The sequence below is a fragment of the Anarhichas minor genome, unplaced genomic scaffold, assembly GCF_050575085.1.
Source record: "Anarhichas minor isolate MPS153535 unplaced genomic scaffold, ASM5057508v1 ptg000024l, whole genome shotgun sequence".
In the NCBI taxonomy this organism is placed as follows: domain Eukaryota; kingdom Metazoa; phylum Chordata; class Actinopteri; order Perciformes; family Anarhichadidae; genus Anarhichas; species Anarhichas minor.
This window is the reverse complement of record NW_027466470.1, coordinates 8,256,805-8,281,263: the sequence shown is the minus strand read 5'-3', so window position 1 is coordinate 8,281,263 and position 24,459 is coordinate 8,256,805.

The following is a 24,459-nucleotide window of genomic DNA, read 5'->3' as shown; positions in this document are numbered from 1 at the left end:
AAATGAATGAAAATAGTGCAAATATGTATAATGCCTGCACACATAAAACCTCCTTTTACTTGATCGTAAACAAACAAGAGTGTGTCAGAGGTCGCCGACCCTGATGCATTATGGGTGAATACGCTCTGCCGGAGTAATGAACTTCACCGTGTCTGTATCTGAAAAGAACCGTGATTTTACACTCGGTTTACGGCCGTATTAATCTGCGAGCCTCGTACTTTTCCATCCTTGTTAAATCAAGTCCAGTTATCTTCCTGGTGCAGATGTGCGTGCGTTTTAAAGGTTTCTTGATCAATTATCACTCCAGTTAAAGGGACAAATGATCAATTCAAGCTGTTCTGTAACTTTACATCTTCACGAGCCGCAGCAAAGCAAAGAAATGCTTCTCCTCTCATTTCAATTCAGTTAATACCTAAAGATGTTGTCGGTGATAATTGGCCATAACCGGAGACTGTATTCATCATGTATGCTTAAAAATAGACTTCAGTATGGTCATACCCTGTGATGTGAAAAGGAAAATTACATCTGAAAAATGTCCATGCTATTGTCTCTCTGCACCAATAAGCGGATTAATAGATGGATTTCACAAGTTCAAACTGCAGCATTGCAGTACTTTGATGATTGTGGGCATTAGTCCACCGCCAATAGTAAGCTTTGTTTAAATAGCACTTTGAAAACAAAGTTTGTGAAGTGCCTCACAGCAAGTAGAGATAAAATGATCTGAATCAAACAAAAATAATGAAAGACCCTCTGAAGAGAGATACAACAGAACCACCATGAGATGTCCAGAGTCAAAACATGTTCGAAGGGGAAGCTTGAAACAAGGATGGGTGTTTCATCCTCTCATCTCCCCGGTAGGTTGCTCCAAAGTCTAGCTCCTCTGGCAGAAGCAGGGCCACACTTGTTCATCGAACCTAGATGTTGGAATGATCAGAAAGGGCCCCGTCTGAGGATGTGTGTGTGTGTGGGAGGAGCTTTTCAACGAGTTCAACGTTCAGTCATACGGCTGGGGGGGTGGGTGGAATTAAAATAGAAATGCGTATGAATTAGTGTGATTGCATCGGCAACTATGATATAATTTTATTATCAGGGTTAAAATAAATTCCTGATCAATGAAGCGGTACCTTCCGCCTCATTTCAATTATATTATATCTGAATCAACAAATCAGTCAAATTATCCTGCGTCACCATTTATGACACTAACATTCTCAATGGGAGTTGAGATCATAACAACTAGCGGTGCAGTAAGTTAGGAAACAGTATAATATGACTGAAGTCAGCTGGTCGTTAATCACATGAGGTGTCAGTGATTAACCAGTGTCAATGGTAGAGAATTAAAAGTATCAACAGATCCCAGTTAGGTGTGAACTGTCTCAGACAGCTGACCTGGATGTCAGTGCAGATTCATATCTGGGACCGACGGTTAGCCGTCGAGTCTCACTCTCACTCCTGGACCTGTGATCCTTTTTTCTCCCTGTCTTACCAACATGTCTCCTGCCAGTTATTTCCCAACTTTGATCTTTGCTATCTGGCTCTCATCTCATGAGGTGTGTCCAGGTTGGTGATTGAAGGTGATGGGGTGAATATTAGAGGCTGACATTTCTCTGTCATCCGACATCACAGGTGTCCCATTTCAGAGGTGGCGTGTCCTCCACAGCTCTCCGTTGCTCTGAGGGAGGACTCTGGGCCTTTTATGAGAGGGATTTTCTTTTTTTCTTCAATTTTGATTAATTTCTGATCAATTAATTATTTAATCTATGCAATCTATACAATGACATAATAAAAAAAAACATATATATTTATATAAGCAGCAATTCATTACATCTGGAAACAAGTGAACTCTTTTGAGGCAGTTTTTCTAATAAATGCCGTAACGTTATATTTGTTGATTCATCTTCATTATGACCGAGGCTATTGATTAATTGACTAATAACTGCGGTACTAAAGATTAATACTTTACATTTCTCTTGTAGTCAGTTGGCACCTCTCGTCTACGTGACAAGTTTGATTATTACGATTTAAAGAGCAACAAATATAAATCATATTCTGGTGGATAAGACGCGGATTACTCTGGTTTATATCTCTGAACTTAAAAGAATGTTTCATGGAAACACAGAAAATTTTGGATTAACGTGCGTGCTTCCTGCAGATCTAAAATGAATGCTCGCTTTTCTTTGTGTTTTGTCCCTCGATGTTTGAAGTTTGAAGAAAATAAACTGGTTTTAATCCTCCGACCAACTCTGGCAGGAGAAATAAATAAGCACCACTCCCAGATATACGGCTGTGTTTTAGTCAGCCTTTAGCCTTAATGAGGCCTAAACCAGAGCAATTCCTCTTGTCACCTTTATCTAGTAAAAGGTACACATTACATCTTTGTTGACCACGACCGCCTCCTCTTTTTCTCCTCCTTTTAATCTCACACTAAAACACAACTGACCCCACCAGGCTTTCTTCTGCTTCAGGATTCAGATTTGTGTCTTGTCGTCTGAAATGGAGATGTATGGGCTTGTGCCGCTAGCCTCGGTTGAGCCTTGACGTGTTGCAGGGTCTCAGGTGTCAGGAGCCATTTCCCGGCCAGGGTCCCGAACCAGAACGAGATTAGGTCCATTTATCTGATTCCAGATTGCTCTAAACCTATTTCAACTGTCATTTACTCTGCGAGTGGGTCATTAGTCCTACATCTGTTTTGTTTTGTGCCGGGCCTGTGGCTGTGTGTCTGTGTGTGTGTGTGTGTGTGTGTGTGCCTGCATGTGTGTGTGTGTTCAATCAGATTATACCGACACCAGCATGAGCCGTAGGAACATATATACGATAAAACCAATTTGCCCGTCAGAGTCTCACCCAGATGAAGCCAAGAATGACATTAATTGCACTAACTACTGACTCTTTGATGGCGGTGAAATACTGCATTTGAAAAGCTGTGCAAAACAACTCAGAACTCAGAGAAGGCCTTGACTTCATAACACATAGCTAATTACCACTAAACACTGTTAGTGATATTATCTATCTGTAAAACTGATGATATTAGTGACTGTATACAACAACATGCTGTCAAAGGTGTCATTCATAGATGTCACCTTTCAGACCTTTCGTTGTTTGTTCAAGGACAAATACACACAGGCTGTGAAGTGAAACACTGATAATGTGAAAAGTTTGTGACCTAGCACTTCAGAAACACGCTGCTTTTCTTTTCTACACCACCGATTGTTTTAAAGCGTTGCAAATTGAACTGAAAGCCCATAACAAACACAACATATTGCCTCACTTGGTACCCAAAATGTAATGGAATACAGTGGAAATCACATCGATTTCTTTGGCTGTGCTCGATTGTTCGGCAGTGAAATTTAATTCTGCGAGAAATAAAAACCTATTAAGTGTTGTGTTAGATTTCCTTTTTAAAGATTGCAATGACTGAGGCTTTTACAAATGACTCTGGATGGGCTTCCTCTCAGTAAAGTGGTATTGAACTTCTTTATTTATTCTGTCACATCCTGTCGGCTTGAATTAGCCAGACAGTCGATGATGGGTTTCAATCTGGATCCAACTCAAATTCTAACCGGTAAACAGCTATTGTTTTTGGGGGCTGCTGGCCTCTCATTCAGTCACTGCTGATGGGGTAACATTTGATTAATCTGTACTTTCCCGGTGGGACAACAGCGAGCTACCTCTCAGAAGATTATAGAATTATCTGTTTCAGCCGCCAATTACCTTTCCCTGTGGATGACGTAACGCTGCACGCTTGCCAGAAAATCAGCCTTTATTCAAACCAGGTTGCACACGTTGCTGGCTAACAGCCTGATAATCTGCCGGCGTGAGCAACAAACAAACAAACAGACCTCATGGGAGCAGGAAACATGTAGACGAGTTGATGAATATGGGTCAGAAAGATCAAACCTGGTGGGGATGAAAGAGAGAGAGGAGGTGGTGGGGTTGTAGGTGCAGGGTAGTGGAGGAGAGAGAGAGCCAGTGCAATGAGTTACTGCAACCACAAAATAATATGCATTCAATACAGAAGGTCATTGTTTCTAATGTGTCCACGCGAGAACATTATAATGAAAGTCCTTGTCTGCATATGTTCTCACAGGTGTGGGTGGCCCTTCAGCTGTATCTTTCTCTCTCTACAACCAAAGCCTGGTTATCATATGTAGCAAGACAGAATTATAATATTGACTCTGTTTTAATTGTATGTATATTTCAGCACAGCAAAAGTGTATTGAGCCACTCAGGAGTGCTTTGGGCAGATTATACCTGGAGATTTCAAGGTCCAGATCCAATACAGGTCAATGGATTACCTAAAACGTGGTCGCTGCAGCAGATTGAAAGATGGAGAGAACAGCAGCAGCACGATGCATGAGCAGCAGAATGAGTTCACACTCATCGTCTGCTTTAAAAAAACTCCTGCAATGATCGCGGTGCACCATGTGATCGGAGCTGATAGCGCCTCCAAGGGATTATAAACTTGTCCTGTCACCTAAAGGTCTCCAGTGAAAATTGACAGACAGCATAAAAAAAAAAGTACCAAAAGTTAAAGCTGCACTTATCAATATTCAATATTAACCATGGAGCAAATAAGTGTGATCGAATGTGAAAGATGGCGCCTTGTTGTGAGGAACCCAAGGACTTAATCAGCGCTAAAAGGAGAGTGAATATTGGTCAAATGGCCAGAAACTTGACTCCAAACGAAGGATGATGTTGCTCCGTGTCTGTTGAATGTGTTAACAGGCTAACGTTTGCTAACATGACCATCATTACGAGGCAGTAGGATTTAAGATGTGTCTTCAGAAGGGTTGGGCCGATGTTAACATTTTTAAACCGTTTTGATATTAAGCCAAACAAGTTTGCTGATGTAGGCTACTTTTTGAATTGTACGTGTTATAAGGACAAATGCCTCCAGATTAGCAGGTTTGCATGAAAACCAAAGAGGTGTTAGCTTGTACTCTGGGCTGGAACTGCAAAACCGGACATTTACCCGACTGTAGTTTTCATCTGGCTCTCCTGCCCCCGAGTGGCAGAAAATAATCTATTAATTAATTAAGGGAACAGAAAAACCTTAATGCTTCACTGTGGAAAACATGGTACTGTAAATCTCTTACTGGCAGCGGGCTTTGTGGATATTGGCAGAACTCTGTGTTAATGTATTGTGATGCTTTTCCCAACATGTTTGGCTGAGAGCCTAGTGCTGTTGCCATGATTGGTATTACTGTTTATAGAGTACAATAAAATATACCGCTATTGCAGCAGAATGAGTCCAACATTGATGAGAGTTAGAGAATTGAACGGGATGTAATATAAGAGTGGACATGTTGTTGTTCACCCTGCATAGGTGAAGTAATGACTTTGCTGTCGTTGAGCTCGGATAAAACAGATCTAAATCAAACGGGGACGATACTTTGTTTGAACCAAAATGGCGATTGTTAGGTTTAGCAGAGCTGAGTTTTGCTGCTGCTGTTTCCTCAGTTTTGGGTTCGCAGTGACTGAAACCCTGTGACTTTTGAAGTGACTGTTAAAGAAATGTCCATCGGTTCCGTGCTGATTGAGCCTAATTTCCAGCTGTGTGCGGGTGTCATTGTTTTATTTAGAAGCTTTTCATCTGGGAATGAAGGTCCCACAGCTTGCCGAAAGCCTTCATTATAAGGACTTTATTTTTATTTTCATTTATGTTGTTCGTTCAAAGGAAAGCTGCAGTTTTGCATTTTAAACACTTGACAACTGTGAGACATGAGCTTGCTTCTCTGCCTTAATTTCTAGTAATAGTGTACATGACGCGTTATATTCTAGCAGTAGTGTACTCCTTATGTCCTCATGAACCCAGAAGTGTGGTGTTCTTCCTTCATACTGCGGGACATGTCTTGCAGTATTTGACTTTGTAATTACAAGAGGACACATAAATCATGAGCCTCTTCCCTAAGCTTACGGTACACATTGATTCTCTTCACTAGCATTCCCATCCTTGTTTGCATGTCCCTTCCTGTCCAGCTCATGCTCTCACTTCCTTATCCGACCCCCCCCCCCCCCCCCAGAAGCCCCCAGTCCTTCCCTGTAATGAGGACATTCTTCCTGTTGGAAGGTTAATGGCATACAGAGAGAGGTACCTTACGAATCCAAAACCGCCTGACTCCTCAGGCAATTTCACACAGAATCTCTCTGGGTTTTTTTCAGTGGAAGGAGAGTCCATTCACTGTGTGAATGAGTCAGGTAAATCCAATTCCAAAAGGCAATGGGATTTGAGATGGGGAGCAAATTGCACCACGGTGATGCCGGACTGGTCAAGAGACCCTTGAGGAAAAAAAAAAAAAAAAGTTAGCTCGTTCCACCACAATAGAGGACACTGCTGTTATCTTTGCTGTTAGTCGTGTTTTTATAATTGATTTCCCCCTCCGGCACAATGGCTGGGCAATAATGAAAAGCCTGTCATTCCTGTTCCTTTGTGTAGTACGTTGATGAGGTCATTGGCTCAAGGTGGCCAGAGCCACGGACTGCATGGTCTGAACAGAAAGCGGTCAAGGGGTTGAGGACACACAGGCAATCTGTAGTAATAAGATCTGACCAAAGTATAAATACTGTGAATTCAAAGCAAGCGATGTATCGAGGATTGATCACTTTACGGTCGCTGTAATATTGTTGGAGCACTGTGGTGCTGACCTCTGCACTGCTACTGTTGCATAGAAGTCATGTTTTTTTTACCTGAGAAATTATGTTTATTGTGTGGCTACATGCCTTGCAATTTGGTTTAAATAAAAGTGGAATGTCTTAAATACAGAATACCCTAATGGCCATTAGTGAAATGTCAACCGTGTCTTCTAAAGATGTCTTTCCCTTACAATAAAACTTCATTATCACTTACCTTCTGAGGGGAAACGGATGTTCTCCCAGATTACGTTCATAGTCCATGTAGGGAGGAGGTCAAGTGAGACAAACACAGGACTCTCATGTCCTGTGTGACACCAAAAGTCGACGTTGACTTATTTTAATTTACACCTGAATGCTGTTTGAATGCTGTGCTTACACACTGCAACTGGCAATGCTACAACATACTATACCTTTAAGCCAAACCATGATGTTTTTACTTTACAATGCAAATCACATGTTTAAAACTGACCGTACTCGAGGAGTAAATAGGTTTCCTTTTAAACGTATTTGAGAACGCTGTTCCGTTTGAATGGGAGTGTAATTGTGTAGGAAATGTGAAGTAAAGCAGAAAGTACTGCACAGGACTGCAGCACTCACTACTGGAACACTTGAATCAGGGGAACCGTGATAAAGCGCAGCTCGATTGAGTTTGCATCAAAGAATCAAAGATTTTATTGTTAATAATTTATCTCAACAGGAATGCATTGTAAACTCAGCCGAGCTCAGATGGGCTAATGCATTTGATGAAAAATATAATAATTAAACCGGCAGCACTATAGATGGTAATTAGTAAATAGTGCTTCATCCTCAACGCTTGTGTGAAATACTTTTGTCCTGTAATTGCCTCAAGGCATCTCAAAGCAACGTGATTCAAGCAGTCATTCTGAGCATCTATCAAATGAACACACTCCAGCCTGTCGCACGGCAAACCACTTCAACGAGAGACGCATTTGATGCTTCCACTAAGAGGACTTCGACTGAGAGAGCCCAGTCACCGATTCATGTTTGGTAAAAAGTCAGAAGATTCTTTGAGCATTTTTTTTTTTTGCTTTAATAGGACAAGAAGCAGGAAGAGAAAGACAGGAAGGACGTGCAACACACGTCTGGAGCTGGACTTGACCCCAGCACGTCATAAAAGTATTTAAGATTAGTATGATTCATAATTATTTACCTCATACAGCCCCACTTCAAAACATCCAAACTATGCCTTTAAGGACCAGTTTGAGATACTTGGAGTTTTGAATTTGATGCTACTTTCTTCTCCGCTACATGTCATAAGGAGATACTGTACTCCGCTACATTTATATGACAGCTACAGTTAACCCACACTGAGCTTATACAATATGATACATTGTTGTTTTGAATGCAGGGCCACTGCTCAAACGTAACTTTATGATACTCTCTCATGTAATCAGTATAATATATGATCCGTTTTATTTAAATAAAGTACCCTGCTGTCATTTATTGCGATTTATTTTGCCAACTATGCCAATTTCAGCTGCTTCAGAATGAAAAAAAATCTTTAAAGTATTAAAGTACACGTCTATAGGCCTATCAGGTGTACCACATGGTGGTAACATGCAGAGATTGTGTCTTCAATGTTGTCGCTCTAGGAACCGGAGATCCATAGGTTTATATCTCCGTCTCTCCCTCCATCTAATCTTTGCACGTAATCACTCTCCCCTGCCGAGCAACGGCACGTTCAACAGTACTGTAACATGAAAAGCGAGGAGGTAAAACCGTCATGACAGCTCGCGGCTCACTTTGTGTGCGTGGAGCCGCTGTACGCCCGAGCAAGCATGTATATGTGTGTCTGTGTCTCAGCACGGCTCACATCTTTCTTTTCAAACCCGCACACGTGCGTCCTTCCAACCGGGTACTTCTGCGAGCTCCGACCGGAGGTGACAGGCGGACGAAAAGTGTGCTGACGTGTGATCAAAAGAAAATCGCACTTTGACAGCCAACTGCAACTCGTTTGACATCATAACTCGCTGGGTTTTTCAGCTGAAGACTCTTGTTTCACCCTCCCGTGGCTTTGGTTTGACCCAACACACGCTTCCCTCCCTTCGGAGTTGATTCTTGAAGCAGGTCAGTCGTCGTGAGAAGGGGCGGACCTGCGTTCTTGTGTCCTGCTTTATGACTGCCTTGATTAATTGTGGGAGAACATAAGTCTTGTTGAAACAGAGCTTTTGTAATTAACTAGCCACTCAGGGTCTGCCTTTGAATTAATAACTGTGATGCTTAATCAAGATTTACATCAAACAGCGGGAATGCTTGTATGAATATTTGTTCGTAGTGTGCCCCATCAGCTCGACGATGGGCTCCCGTCTCTACTCTTGTTCTTCTGTATTCCCAGTAGTGATATTACTCAAAATTATGGAAATAAGCTGAACTTGATCAGTTTTATGTGGTATCAGGACCTGTCTCTGAGGTACCAGTTCTTTAATTAATTGAACAGTAATTAACAGTTAAAGTCGGGATCCTGAGAGAAAGTGAACTTGAAAGGCAAATCTAAACTAATGAGGTTCTGCTTTGAAGTAATGAACTCTCTGGGTTTCGGGTAATGAGAGGCTTCATGGGCTTTGCTCAATTTATCTAGGAGACAGTGAGCTATGCTGCCATGCTCAGTATTGTTCTGTTCTTTTACTTTTATTTTATCAAATCCAATCTTCTACTTACTGAGACATTACAGCAAGATAACGTTCTTCAGGTGTTTCAGAGCTAAACATCTCATCTTTCCTGTCTGTTGCTGTAGTTTCCATTCGTTTTGTCCAGCGAGCTTGAAGCAGGAAGTTTTGAAGTGGAATGCAAATTTAGTTCTTCAGGAATTTGTTTCAATTGGGCAAGTTTTGAATGACTTTCATGTCGGATAGTATTGACCATGTTTCATGCTGTCAGGAGACGAAGGACAAGCATTCTGGTCATTTCCGAGAAGATGCTGACAGCAGAAACAGCTGATCAGGCATGTAAGTTAAATGTTCGCTCGGTCAGAATTTATTCGGCAAAGGCGTTTCCATATCTCATTTAGAGCATCTACTCTTTTTAGATAAAAGCAAAAAAAACAACTCAAGCGAACGTTAAAACGTATTTCCGCAGTTGAGGAAATCAAATTTTTGCCATTTTCACACAGCTTTTCTAATGCAATAATAACTTATTTTTTATATATATTTCGAAAACAATACATTTGTATTTCTCCGACAGCCTCCATACACTTCAATCCTAACAATGTGCACTCTTGGATGCTGGTGTGGTTCTTCCTCCACCAACATGACAGCGTGGGTTTGTTTACTTTGTGTCTCCTTCGGTGTAACACCTGCACTCTGCTGTCAATCAAATACAGACACGCCTTTCCAACCGGCTGACATGAACAGGAGCATTTCTGAAAATAGCTGAAAGACAATTTTCTTCCTTTTAAATAAAACTATTGACAATTCATTTTAAAAAAAAGGAATGACTACATCAGTTACTTAGTTACACATCCAGCAGTTACGGAGAAAAATGATCCTTCATTTGAAGTTGTGTTTTTGTTCACCTGGTGGATGTAAGTTCAATATTCACTCTCCTCGTAGCTCTGTCTTTGATCTACTGATTCTTAAAGGAGATATCTGTTTCTATAGCTGCTAACTGCTCCATTGTGTTCACCAGCTAGTCTCTAACGTCTGTTTTTCATTCAAATTAAAACAATCCCAGTTTCTATCTGAATAAAAATCAAACTGAGAATGCCTTCTGCTTCATAAAAAAACACTCCTCGCACACAGGTTGTAAATGTGTGTGGGTGACACAGGTGCAGAGTTACACACACACACACACACACACACACACACACACACACACACACACTTGGCACACACACCAGCAGCCTGTCCAATTTACTGTTTCTGGGACAGAGAAGAGAGTGAGGCAGCAGAGGTTATTATAGCTCTTCTGTCATTAATATCAGGTGTTCTGTCTCAGCCATGCAGAGCTACTGGTGGGGCTCGGCTCATTGATGGTGTGGGTCATTACATCTCGCTGGCTCTCGTCTACCTGTCTCTGCCACCGCAGGACACGACCAAAGCCCGCTGCCTCCAGTGAACAAGCCAGGACAGGAGGACAGAAAATAGGTGTCGTGCCGGTCACTTCTGTTGGTAACACAGTTACGTTCTAGGATCCAATAAACAGCCCCTTCATCAGTGCTGCATATGAATTATGGTTATTGGATCTGCTATCACCACGAGACTTCAACTTTTGCGGTCATTACTTCTGACGAGATGACCGTAAACAACGCAGGCATGTCACCGGGCTAATTATGGCCAATAAATGTTAATGAACAACGGCATCTGTATTGGTGTGTTGTAGCTCAGTGGGCTGAGTCGTACACTAACACTGAAGAGTCAAAGCTCCAGAATCACTTTAGTGTCGTCACGTAAAAGTGGAGGGTTTGAGCCGCTCGCTTTCATCGCGGGTCATCGGGCAACAAAGAACGTTTAAATATAATAAGTGTGAAAGAATCAAATAATAAGTATGATTAACACAGCAGCCAGTGAGCTATTTAGAGACATGGCCATGAATTAGTTCATTATTAATATGTGATCATGTGGTTTTAGACCAATCAACACTTGCACTAACACTGCCCGTTTTATAAATTCAATTCACCCACATGCTGAAACGTGGTGCTGGAGGAAAGAGTTGACATCAATGTCATGACATAGGTTTTCTATGTGTATACGGTATAATATGGAAAATGTTGAGATTGTGTAAAACAAAACTTTTGTGACTGATTTTCTTATCTTGTGATAAGCTAATACTGTAGATAACAACTGATATAACATCTGATACATCAGCATGACTCATTTACAAGCGCAGGACTTTGACACGGGAGATTTGGATTTGTTGCGTGGTCAAGTTTAGCCAACACAAACACTTTCGGTTAGGTTTAACTTTGTGGTTTTATGGCTCCATAAAAAAATATTAACCGAGTTCCTAACCATATAAACAGTTGATCATCTTGTTTTCATATTTTGTTGCAGGTTAGTAGTGTAAATGTCATGTCTAAGAGTACCGTTGAGTGCATAACAACAGCAATGGTTCACATTGTTAGGTGCTTGTATTCACTGCATGTGGTTGCGGCGTTTTAGTGGGAAAGACTAATATAATAGTCTAATATAAAAGACTAATATAACTAGATAAGATAACTTAATCTAATGTTACATACATACATTTAGGTTCAGTAGATTTACATAGATTTGACCAGATAAAGAACCTTCAAACCCAATAAACTGAGGATAAAACTGCTCATCTCCAGCACCCATTGTCATCTTAGATGTTCTGAACAGAAAGGAACCAGGAAATGTTTAATTAATGTGTTTAAAGCAAATTTATATTCACTTATTGAAAGAAAATCACATCGGAATTGATAGTTTGTTCACTAAAATGAAGTCCTGAAGCCTTGAACACATTTACACAAACACACAGACCTTCATGTTGTCGCGATCACGTTTACATCCTCTCACTCACACACACACACACACACACACACACACACACACACACACACATACAGCCATGCAGTGCAGCCCCTACAGTAGTGCATTGCAGGTATAGCATTTTTATGGCCTGCAGACAGATTGCGTCGACTCGTGGTTTGCTGAGGAAGGCAGGGAGCAGTATTAGTCTCCATCCCCTTACGTCAGTGGTCATAACATTTGCCATTACTTCCCCTGCAAGATTCAATCACCAGCACACAAAGCCATGCTTCATGCACAATGAAAGGCGAGTGCTTTTTGTCAGGCATTGGGCAGAGTGAATTGCATATAGAGTGACTCCGGGATAGCATTGTTTCTGCCTGCCATAAAAAATCTATTTAAGGCAAATCTAATCTTCATAATCTTCTCCCTCAGAGGTGGTGAACGGTGATGGGAAAGATTTCCATGCAAGTCCTGGGTGTCTGGTTGGCGGTGCACAGGCCCCGAAGATGTAGGAAATTGCCGGGAGCAGAGGATATTAAACTTCAATTTGAGAGCACTGATAAGAACCGAATTGGTGATTTATTTAGGCATATTGTCAACTAAATCATCCTTAACCACTGGACACAAGTATATTCATAAACACAACCCTCCTGCTTGCTTTACAAATTCTATTTTCTCGTATCTTCAATCTAAACTGCGGGGTAAATACTGTATGTCCTTATAGGAGTGAGCGATGCGGTTTTGAACGAAGATAATTTTCCCGGTGATTAGTTGTGGTGTAGCCTAGCAACCATGTGTGTGTGTGTGTGTGTGTGTGTGTGTATGTGTGTATGTGTGTATGTGTGTATGTATGTGTGTGTGTGTGTGTGTGTGTGTGTGTGTGTGTGTGTGTGTGTGTGTGTATGTGTGTATGTGTGTGTGTGTGTGTGTGTGTGTGTGTGTGAGAGAAGGGAAATGGAGACAGAAAGCAAAGTAGGAGCTCTCTATCTCCTCTCTTTCTTTCTCTCTTCCAGCTTGAATGCGACGGCCACTAAAGCGGCTCTGCGCTGTGCGTCATTTTGGAGCGTGTAAATGGGGCCGGTAAAGGAAAAAGGACCCCCCCTCATAAGTCCGCCACAGTGAATGCATTATTAATGGGTATAAATCCCAAACAGAGGGACGGGGCCGAGACTAATGTCCACTGGCATGAGTTCCGTAGAGATGGGCAGCGTTTCAAGGATAGAGCCGCTGTCAGCTGAGGACACTAGATCAGCGCAGTAGCAGGGACACTCAACAGAGATCATCCTCACCTCCACGCCGCATTGTAAACACAACACCAGAGTGTGTGTGTGTGTGTGTGTGTGTGTGTGTGTGTGTGTGCGCGCTTTTTATTTTTCTTCGGGTGAAAGTGTCTTCTCCGGGATTCTTTGAGGGATTAATTCATGCTCAGGATTTAGGTTTAAGGTTAACTTCAGAAGAAGGATTAAGTAGAGTTGTGAGGCTAAGAGGTCAAGGAGTGATAGGATATTCATTCAAAGCTACGGTGTGTGTGTGTGTGTGTGTGTGTGTGTGTGTGTGTGTGTGTGTGGTTTATATATGCAGGTATACATTCATCCCCGCCTCTGTCTGTGTGTGTTTTGTTTTGTGTGTTTGTGTTAGAGTCACAATGGTGCAGAGGAAGGACATTTTTTTTTTTTTTTTTGAAAAATCTGCTAAAATGAAGGAAAAGAGAATTTTGCTACACCCGCTGTTTCTGTTAGTAAAAAAAAAAAAAAGCCTGGCTATATCCTCATGAATTGTCTCAGCACCTCGGGCTGCCAGAAACAACCATTTATGCCCGTCCTCATGACTCATCATCATGAAAAATCGTCACACCAGAAAGTCTGTAGTATTGAAAAGAGGAACGTTTCATTACGGAGTGAAATACCGTTTGGAAGAGAGACACTTTTACAAAATGATTACTGAAATAAAAGTACTATATAGTGAAGTAATTAGCCATCTCGCACCTTTGGTTGGGAGATAACATTTGAAAGAATGGGGATCGTCTCTCATCAACACTTTCAGGAAACTCAAATTAATATGAGCAATTTTTAGGATCAAACACTTCAAATTCTATTATTTTTATTGCAGTTTGTGCCGACTGGTGAACTCCATAACTGTTAATGATACTAGACTTAAGCTATTTTCAATTGAGATCTAAATTATGTGAGAGAATGCGATAAGTCTGGCATGCATAAATGTAATCCCTCTACATTAAAATGCAAGCAGACAGTTTTCTAATAAGTACTTACATTTTATTTGTAGCCGTCTGCACTGTCGATACTAGTCTGTGGTCATTTTAGGGATATACATCATTCATTATAATGCCGTCCAATAAAACAAACAAAACTTATAAACTTACCATGAAACAGCACAAAGAACTGAAGAAACTGAACTGAACAATACATCTGAAAGCTTTTAGTACTGTGTGAGCCTAAACTTAAGAATACCATGATTTTAGGATTTTAATATAAAATACAACTTACAAGACATTAACTATATCAATCGTAACATTCGGGTTTACTGGACTCTTTTGAGGTTGACTAACTTGCAGAACAACAGCGTAGTAACATTACGGCTACAAAAACTCAAAACACTATATTTATATAATGACCATCTACTTTTCCTATTAACAGAAGACGTTGTGTCTCTGTTATAGCCTCTCCATATTGAAGCACACTCCCCAGATCCCCGAGCCACTGCTGCAATAGAGGTCCATCCTCTGGCTTCCACTGCTGGAGGACAAGGCGTTTGGCCAACAGTGTACAGAGGGAAATGGCTTGCCCCTCATATTAATAAATGAAAGGATTGACTACCACTGATCCAAAGATAGCTGGTAGAGGATCTAGTGCGGTTGCTTTATCAAAGGGCTTGGATTTATAGTCAAATATAGGAGTCCTAAAGGAATTTAAAGAAGAGAACGAGACTGACCCCTTAGGGCCGGGTACATGACGAAGAATGCTGTCCAGTACGTCATGTTTGGGGCATTTGTTAGTAGTGTGGCGGTAAATAAAATCCCCATTCTGGAGGCACCTCTGGAAATGTGCAGATGGTAGATCATGGGTCTGTTGTAATAGTTGCAGAGTTGCATACAGATACATTATTGTGACTTTTCCCGTCTTTCCAGATAGAGAAGGCCGCGTCTAGGCAGAGGGAAAGGCATGAGTGTGGCAAATTGGACTTTCTGTGTATACTTTCGGCAGGTTAAAGAACATTTTGATGTATTTTTAGGGGAAAGAAGTATATTTGGACTGGTTATATATATATATATAAGTCAGTATCTTTGTCTTAACTTGATCATTGAGTAATGCACATAATACATCTGTCTCAAAGTAACAGGGACCCTCTGCAGTGCAATAGTTAGTACTAGCGTGGCTCTAAAATGTCCATACTGTCATACCGGCAAAACTGACATCCCATGTTGCAAATGTTAGGAGATCAAGATGCTAAAGCTAACATGGTGAAGGTGGAAAACATATTAGCATTCAGCTCAAAGCCCTGCTGTACTTAAGAACAGCTTCCCATGGCTATCAAAGCATTTATTCTGAGCTTCCCATGGCTATCAAAGCATTTATTGCGTGTATATTTATATTTTCCGGGTAGTAATTGTATACAGCATGTGTACAGTACACAGTTCATACATTGAAAACCCCTGTGGTATGCATTTTGCATCCTGGCCGCTCCATTAAATTTACTATTGATAGGACAGACCTTGGTAACAAGGCAAACAGAGAAGCCAGCTGTGCCTTCTGGGAGCTTTGCTTATTAACAGGCGGGGAGTCAGAACACACACTGAGCCACAGAGACAGGGATCACTATTGAGCTGTCTGTCACCAGGGAAATTGCTCCTGTCCATACACTGCAAAAACAAAAACGGCCATTTTAACGAGCGATTTATCTGTTTGGTCCAGTCTTTAAAACCCTGCTCAACAAGTGCGACCACCTGAAGAGAGGGTGGGGGGGGGGGGGGGGGGGGGGGGGGACTTGATTCATTCTGTCCATACTCTATTTTTTTGTCCATGTGCCGTTGACAACAGCTCAGGTGCAGGCGATCTGATATTCCCTCATTTTGAGGGGAATGACACCAATGCTTGTTCATAATACAATATCTATAAAACTACACATTTTCAGAATGACATGTTTACTCTACTTTCAGTCTCCCAGTAAAACAAGTCACAATGTGCTATTCCAGTGCTCTCTCACATGCTCGTTCACTTTCTCTCTTTTTCATTCCAAGTGTCTTCAAATATATTAGAATAATCTAGGATAACATAATTACATGTTTTTTGAATAAATAGGTTGACGTACAACCTAAATAATTGAGTTTGCACATCTCGGTACCTCGTTGGATCTTTCTACTTACTTGCAAATAAAGTCAATTTAGCGTTGTGTGTCATCCTTTCCTCGAGCAGCAAGTCGTCACACTGGACCGGTGGAGGCGCCGTAGGGGGAGAATAATGAAGCGCATTGTTTGCTCTGAGAGGTCTGAGAAGATCTGTCACAGCAGGTGAGGCGTTTCCTTTCCAGCTGGTGCTAATGAAGCCTGCTAGGACTCTCTGTGGTTTCTCGTCTCCGCTGTCAGAACAGGGCTTTAGAGATTAAGTCGCAGAGAGATCCGGTTCTCTTTCTGAAGTGATGTTGCGTAAGAACACGAGGGCCAAAACCAATGCGTCATCGCAAATCATAAGATAATCCATTTACATACAAAACATAGAAAAGCAACAAATCCTCATGTTTTGCAAAGGTGGAACCCGCAGATGTTCGGTATTGTTTTGTTTAATAAATTACCGGTAAGGCTTTATTCTACAGGTCCTAATAACACCCTTGAAGGCTGAACGATGTAATTTGGAGCTAATTATAGAGAAACTGTTTATATGCCTGTAGACAAATTTCACATTTGCGTGTGTTCAGTTGACCTGCTGTGCTGGATTCAAGAAGAGTTAGTAATTAATGGGAATGAATGAATTACAAAAGGTACTAAATCGAACACTGTTTATGTTTTCCCCGTAGTCTGTTACAAATTACATACTATTATTTCCAGGAAACTCTCTTGTAGATTTTTATGAAATTGAATTTACAGACCTGTAAAATACAGTGTTACCAAATTACCTAATTATCAAATTGTTTTGTATACATTTTCTGTTATTGAAGAATGGTTTCAGCACTTAGACAGGATGACGGATACATTCTGTCTTTTATATCTTCATATCATATTACAGGTCATATCATATCACATTACAAGGTCATCTCATTCTCTTATTTGTCTTTTATCACGAATATCCTCCGACTCGAGCGATCCGAGTCTAACCACAAAGCCATATTGGTTAATGGAGGTCTTACTGCAGTAAAATGGGGGTCTTCTCATTATACAATGACTTTCACGTGTTAGAGGTTCAGATTAGTGAGGTTTCAATGCCTGTGAAACGGGAATAATGTCTCTAAAGGTTAACACTTTTATGTAGGTCTAGGTTTCATCAGCCTCTAAGCGCGAACAATGTGAGGCCCAGTTTTGTCACTCTCATGGTTTTGTCTGCTCCCAGTGAAGCCCTAGGTGCAGAGTGAAATGAATCTTGGGTAAAGGCTCAATTAAAAGGCGAGATCCCTCGGCATGCTGGAGGCGCTCCGCGCTCTCCCTGGTCTCAATAGGAAGTGTCAGGAAGCGCTAAAGCATTGAGCAGTGACCGTCAACTCAGACTGACAGCATGTCATCTCTCCTCTTTCAGCTTCACCAAGCAGTGGCCCCTTCTCAACCCCCTCCACGGTAACAGCACACACACACACACACACACTCACACATAATAGACATACCACATCTACAGCCCTATCTGTACATACTGTACATACCAAACACTCACACCAGTAGAGCCTCCCACGCTATCGCTGTTAGGCTTTTAGTAACTCTGGTGAGCAACTCATTGACTCAGACAACTATTATCATAGTCTCTCTCTTGCTCACACGCTTGTGCATGTAGCCCAGTGCACGTACAAGCGTGCACACACACACACACACGTAGACTTGCTCAGGAATGCACATTCACACAGATGCATGTGTGCACACTTTGACAAAGTAATTAGTGGGTAGGAGTTCAGAGTCCTGGTGGTTTGTGGTCTGGTCGCAATAAAAACACTTGGGTTAGCCTCATTAATCTTGGTATCTGCACAGGGGAATATAAACCACCATCTTTTTTTTTTTTCTTCTCCTCACTAACAACATCGTACAAAACAGAATCCAAAGCACGAATCATCAGATATCCTCCAGAGATGCCAACCAACACTGTCGTCATTTATGATGACCGCAGCAGGATGTCCCAATATAGAAATTGCCTCGATTTCAGGAGGTTCTATCAACCTCTTTTCCTGATTTGGGTGCAGAAAGAAACAGAAGGTCTTTGTTGATACACTCATTCAACTTGGTGAAAGCGTTTAAACGGTTGACCCAAATGTGCCCAACTAAAGCGCCGCTAGAATAGAGAGAAAGCAAAGTGGGTCTCGTGGGGCAAATAGCCCAACGCTTTCTAAAACTTGGGTGTTGGGTACGATGGCATTCTGCCGAGCCGGGGCGATTTCCATTCAAATGACTGCGGTCACGTGTTTCAGGCCGATTACGCGCGGCTGCCCCTGGCTCCCTGGACTGGATCACTAAATTAAAGCGCCTGATTAGAATCCCGAAGTGGATCAGCTGATGATTCACCTTCCGTTGACTCCAGCAACAAGCTGTTGGTGTCTGCCATTCAACACTGGCTGAGCTGCAATGCATTGCATTGGGTTTATGTAGTCTTGAGAATAGGAGTGTACAGTTGTAAAGTGGTGATCTGCTATCATCGGCTGTTTTTATTACAGTGACACGTTCAGGTGACAGTACGTCGGTGTTGTTGGTATAAAGGGAAAGCGGTTTGGCTGAAGACATAACGTTTCCTTGAATGCGTGTGTCGTATACATCGCCTAGCACTAAGCATGACATCGTTTTCCTGGTATGTTTTGGTGAATTTTACAAGACTTCCGTGTGAAGTATAACCAACTTTAACTTAGCGGTTTGGTGAAGCTCACTACCTGACTACAAAGAGAACAATGAAGCTCAGAGAATGACGTTAAACCAAATCAGTATACGTACACTGACAAAAGTGAAGCAGTCCTACGCTATGCCCAGTCAGCGCTACCAGTCCATGAAGGGAGATGGCTTTCTTGGTGTTGTTAGCGGGCGATATGGCCTGTTGAGGGTTAGCCAGGCTGGGAAAAGTTGTGTGTCCGAATGATGCAGTCGTTGCTGTGTTCCGATGACGCAGGTCAAAGGAAACCGGCCGCTCCTTTTGTTCACCTAGCAGCTCTGTGCTAATTTGCTTCGTTGCTCTGGTTGAATCCCTAGTGTTGCATTGCCAGTGTATTATATCAATCAGTACCAAGAAAAAGTACAACGTGCATTTATTCATAGAAAAATGTACAGGGCATCACTTGAATAAAGGTAGACCACCTGAACTCGCTTACATAGTTCAATGACCAGTGAGAAGCTACAGGAATCTATTCTGTCAGAGCTCAGAGTGGTGAAAAGTGTTTTATGAAAGGAGAGTATCTATTCTCTCTGCTTTTATCTGTCAATTTCAATACAGCCCTATAATTGTAGCTGTGCATTGTGAATGCCAGAATTATTCAGCTAGTACTGACCCGACCACGAGCAATGCATCATCAATAATGGATTGCCTTCAGGCATGATTAATATACTCACTGGTATTATCACCCGGTACTATTATACTCACTGCCTCAGTATTATATTTGATCCAAATTCATTTAAAGCCATTCTTTTTTTAATCTCACACTCTGGAATAGCTATGTGTTGAACACTTTGCTTCATGTCTCAGTGGGATAGAGCTGATTGGAAACTGGTTCACTGCTGTTGTGTGCTGCGGTTTTATAAACCTCATAACAGCACATCCTTTCTGGAAATATTTGAATCTCAGAAAATGACCGGAAATAATCTTATGTGGTTTTGTTTTACTCTCATCTGTGATTCATTGAGTCATTTCTCAACAAAAGTTGTATGTAATATATTGGACTAGTGTTCACCAAACAGTTTGCATTAGAGTTATTTTACAATGAGCTAATAGCAGTAGTTGGTAATCACCGCACAACGGTAAAATAACCCTGTAAACACCCTTTTTAAAATCAAAAGGCATCGAAGAGCAGTATGTAAGCCATTCAGAAGCTGTACGCACACACCATCATCCAAGGCTTTTTATAGGCTTAATGGGCTCCATGGACAAATTGTATTTCTCTAGCCCATGAATGTAATAATCTTTAATTATATAATTACTCTAAAACATATCATTCTTGGTCAAATTGTGGCCGTTGGGATTTGTGGACTGTGAAAACAAGATGTTTCTTTCTTCTCTTGGTCGGAGTGAAAGCTTCTTACCGTAGAGAAGAGCAAAGATGAGAAAATATTGGTGAATCTCAGAAATCAATGTGTGCTAACTAGCACATCATCTAAAAGGTTGCCGCCTTCTGATGTAAACACGTGATGTGATACTAACCGTTTAGGTGAGGTTGACTTTAAATGAAATGAACCTGTGTAGGGAGCAGACTAATGAGGTGAGAGAGTCGGGGAATAATATTACCACGCGTGGCCATCGCGGTCAGTGAGGTGAAGCTATATTTGATCAGTATTTAGGTTTGATATCATTATCCGCGCTGAAGGCTGAGGAGCTGTTGTTGGTATCTGATAATTTCACTGACCCACAATCCTCTCTGGTTACCCAGCAACAGGCTGCCTGCCGACGTCCCCCAAGGAGGGAGATTTGGTTTAGGAAGCAAAGGAAACAGGAGGAGGCTGGCCTATGGCAAGAGGCCGAGAGGAAAAAGAGAGAGACGCTATCTTGTTTGAGCCAACCGGCACCAAACCCTTGTTTCGACTCAATCTCAAAGGTGCCGCAGGATGCCTCCCGGTCAGCTGCTGCACGAGCAGAAAATAAGCATTGCAGGGAAAAAAAGAAAAGCTCTGCACTGTACCTAACAGGAGAAAGATATATAGCACAGGCAGCCTGGCAATTGGATGTCTGTGGCCTTTATTGGTGCCATAAACATTAGCTCAATATCCTTTTGTGGACAAATGACATGTTTCATGTTTTTCATGCTGCGCAACTGTAATTTCTATTTCTGCTCCCAAAGGTAATAATGGCAGCATGAATGCATCACCCTGCTTGATGGTAATAATGTGTTTCGCATCGCAAAAGTACAGCGGCAACGAAATGCCGACTCCGATGGCGAGGGGAGGTCTGCTCTCCGTGTGCCTTGGCATGCCTGTGAACAGCACCGGCGGTGCTCTGCATTGATCTGCTGCTCGGTGATAGTACAACTCCTGATCGATCGGCTGATCTTGTCGTGTTCGTCACTGTGCGTCCGAGCAGAACAGCGGAGCAAGAGGTGCGATGGCTCCGGGAGTCGGCAAAAGGCTGAGATTCATCGTGTTGTCCTTGACGGGGAGGAAGCCGCATGCAATGGTTCTTTTCATACAAAGAACAAGTAGCTGTAGATGTCAGATAAATGTAGTGGAGTAGAATAAAATACAACGTGGCATCAAATGGAAATACTCAATTCAAGTACAGCTAACACATGTACTTAAATACAGTAGAGTAAAGGTTCATGCCTGCATGGATACTTTTCTGGGGCTAGAATCTCTGAACAAATTGAAAAAATAATGTTCCGTGTTTATACAATCTCAACAATGATTGATTTCAAGTCATTTTGCACACACTAAGAAAACTCAAACATATTTGATGATTACTGGATCCACAGGAATCCAGCAGCAGACATCTTTATTGATATACTGTATGCACCTTTCCCATTGTTGCGGCTGCCCCAGAACAGACATTGATTCTGAATTCACCCTGCAGACGACTGAGAATCGATCCCTTTTTGTGTCGCCTGGATCTTCTGCCAAGTACAAACCTGGCGAATGTCTCCCTTTTTTAGCTGAGCGAAAACGGCTTTGTGCTCGAAGAAAGAAAAAAAGCACACCGATACTGAAGGCCTTGTTTTTTCACCCTAATTGAATTTTTTAATAATGCTCACCAAAAGAAGAGAAGGTAGTTTGCTCCCTCTCAACTCAGCCTCACTTCTAGATTTACAAGACATTAGCATTCTGGAGAGAATAGTTCTGCTCTAAGAGGAAGGGAAAAAACAACATTGTCAGGAAGCAGTTGTCTGTAAATGAATGGCAGGGTCACCACCACAGTAAAAGTTAATGAGGAACAGTGCACTGGTTCAGAATGCAGGAGGGCTTGAAAGAGGCGCGCTTGACTACAACACGTACTCTCATCGCCACAAACAATATCAACACATGTGGTCACAGTATGAAATTGGGCTTTTTTTTTTTTTTTAAAGCACCACTTTCAAAAAAAGGTTCATGTGTCAACAAAATAACATTTATATTTTAGCATTTTCAACTTTTTTCTCTTGTCTGCAGTAGCTTGCTGAAGGCTGTAATGGAAAAAGAACAATCACATGTGTGACATAAATGTCAGAAAATAACAGCCAGGGAGGAAATGAAATTCAGATAATTTAATAGTTCACAACGGGGGTTTCTATCAAATTGCACCCGGAAAGGCAATATATGATGTCAACCTCTCATGTAAAGGTTGTGTATTCTGAAGGACAAAATCCACTGAAATGTCACGTCATATCATGCTCACACTGCAGTAGGTGAGGCAGTGTCATTGCAAGTTGTTTGATCAGCCCTTGACGGACACGTAGAAACCGTGTGACCTTTTCTGGATTTTCTGTGGCTATCAGCAGTTTGTGGAGGTGGTGCACAACTCAGTCGCCACACGTCCACTCTGCAGAGGCTCTCCTAAGAGAAAGAGGTCTGTATCGCCTCATTAAGTTTCATATTAGAATAACGTTCAACTTTTCTCTCCCGATAAAGGTGTTGCCTCCGACTCTTGACACCTCAGAATGACTGCAGCTGCCTCAATCGAGCTGTCATAAGGACCTCATATGAGCGCAGCGGTGGAATAACCAAGAATGTAAGCAGACAAATTGAAAAGAAAAGAGTCAAGGATACAGATGAAAAGGACATTTGAGACCAACTAGAATAAGAGAGGAGGAGACAGAATATGATTCAGTGGGTAGACAGTGACAGAAGGTCCATATCAAAGAATATCTCTTTTATGTAAGGTTATAAGATGAGAGAGAGCATCGGTGGGCATGGGGGTGGGAGAATCAATCATAGTGACACTTTACGATAAAGCATGCAAAACCCAATCGTATCAAATAAAGGATAAAATCAGATTCCACAGTGACTTCTAATGAAGAGCAGCCGCACTCACAAGTAGAGTTTATATGATTTCTCAATTAAGCAACTAGTCGATCAACAGATATTTGGCGGGTGTCTTGATAATTAACTGTTCAACTCTTGTTCCGACAACTTCAATGTGACGGTTTGCTGCTTTTCATTGTTTATGTCATCGTAAGCGGAATATTATATCTCAGCGTTAATCATGAACTGCTCGATACGTCATGAATTAGCGGTTGGTTCCTGATTTTTTTTTTTTTGCTGTGTGTACCACTAGTGTGTACCACTACACATGGATTCATATGTCCTGTAATATATTTCCTAAGGTTGAATCAGGACTTGTTCCTCCTCCAGCATGATGCTAATTAAGATGAGGCAATCTTACCCTTATCTGTCGAACACTCACCTGACTCGTGATTGTCTGAGAAGTGGCACGTAGTTCACAAATCAAACTCAAGCAACTGCAACACAGGTTACTCCTCCAGGACTGGCTGACATTTGTGCACGACTCCAAAAAGAAAAGGAATATCCTGGAAAATAAACTTGCTTATACTTATACTTTTAGTTATCATGCTGGTGTAAAAACACAGCCATACATTTCTCTGTAGCCTTTTGGCTGAGATTCCACACCGTTCCATTCCAACCATACTTGGCATACGTATGGCAGCTGAACGTCAATCTGAAAGCCTTTTATATGCGTCAATTGATGAGCAAATTCATGTACAGATGCAACACACATTGGTGAGCATGTATGTCGGGAATGTTTTCCAAGAGCATAATCAGGTTTACTGGATCCCTTTGCCCGCAGCGCTACTTGGGTTTTTCATTTTATCTTTCGGAGGTAGACTTCACCAATAACTCTGAAATGTTCCCCACGGTACAGTATAGAGCACGTTAATTATAAAACCCTGAGGTGGAGGTTTTCTGAGTGAAATCAATCATTCTCCAAAAACAAGTTATTGAAATGTGCGTGCTCTTAATGAACGTGGTATCTATCATCTGTGGCTCATTAGGTTCCTCATAAGCACAGTCCATCATAGACTCGTATTTAGATAATTCATGTCCTCATAAAAGAGGGAG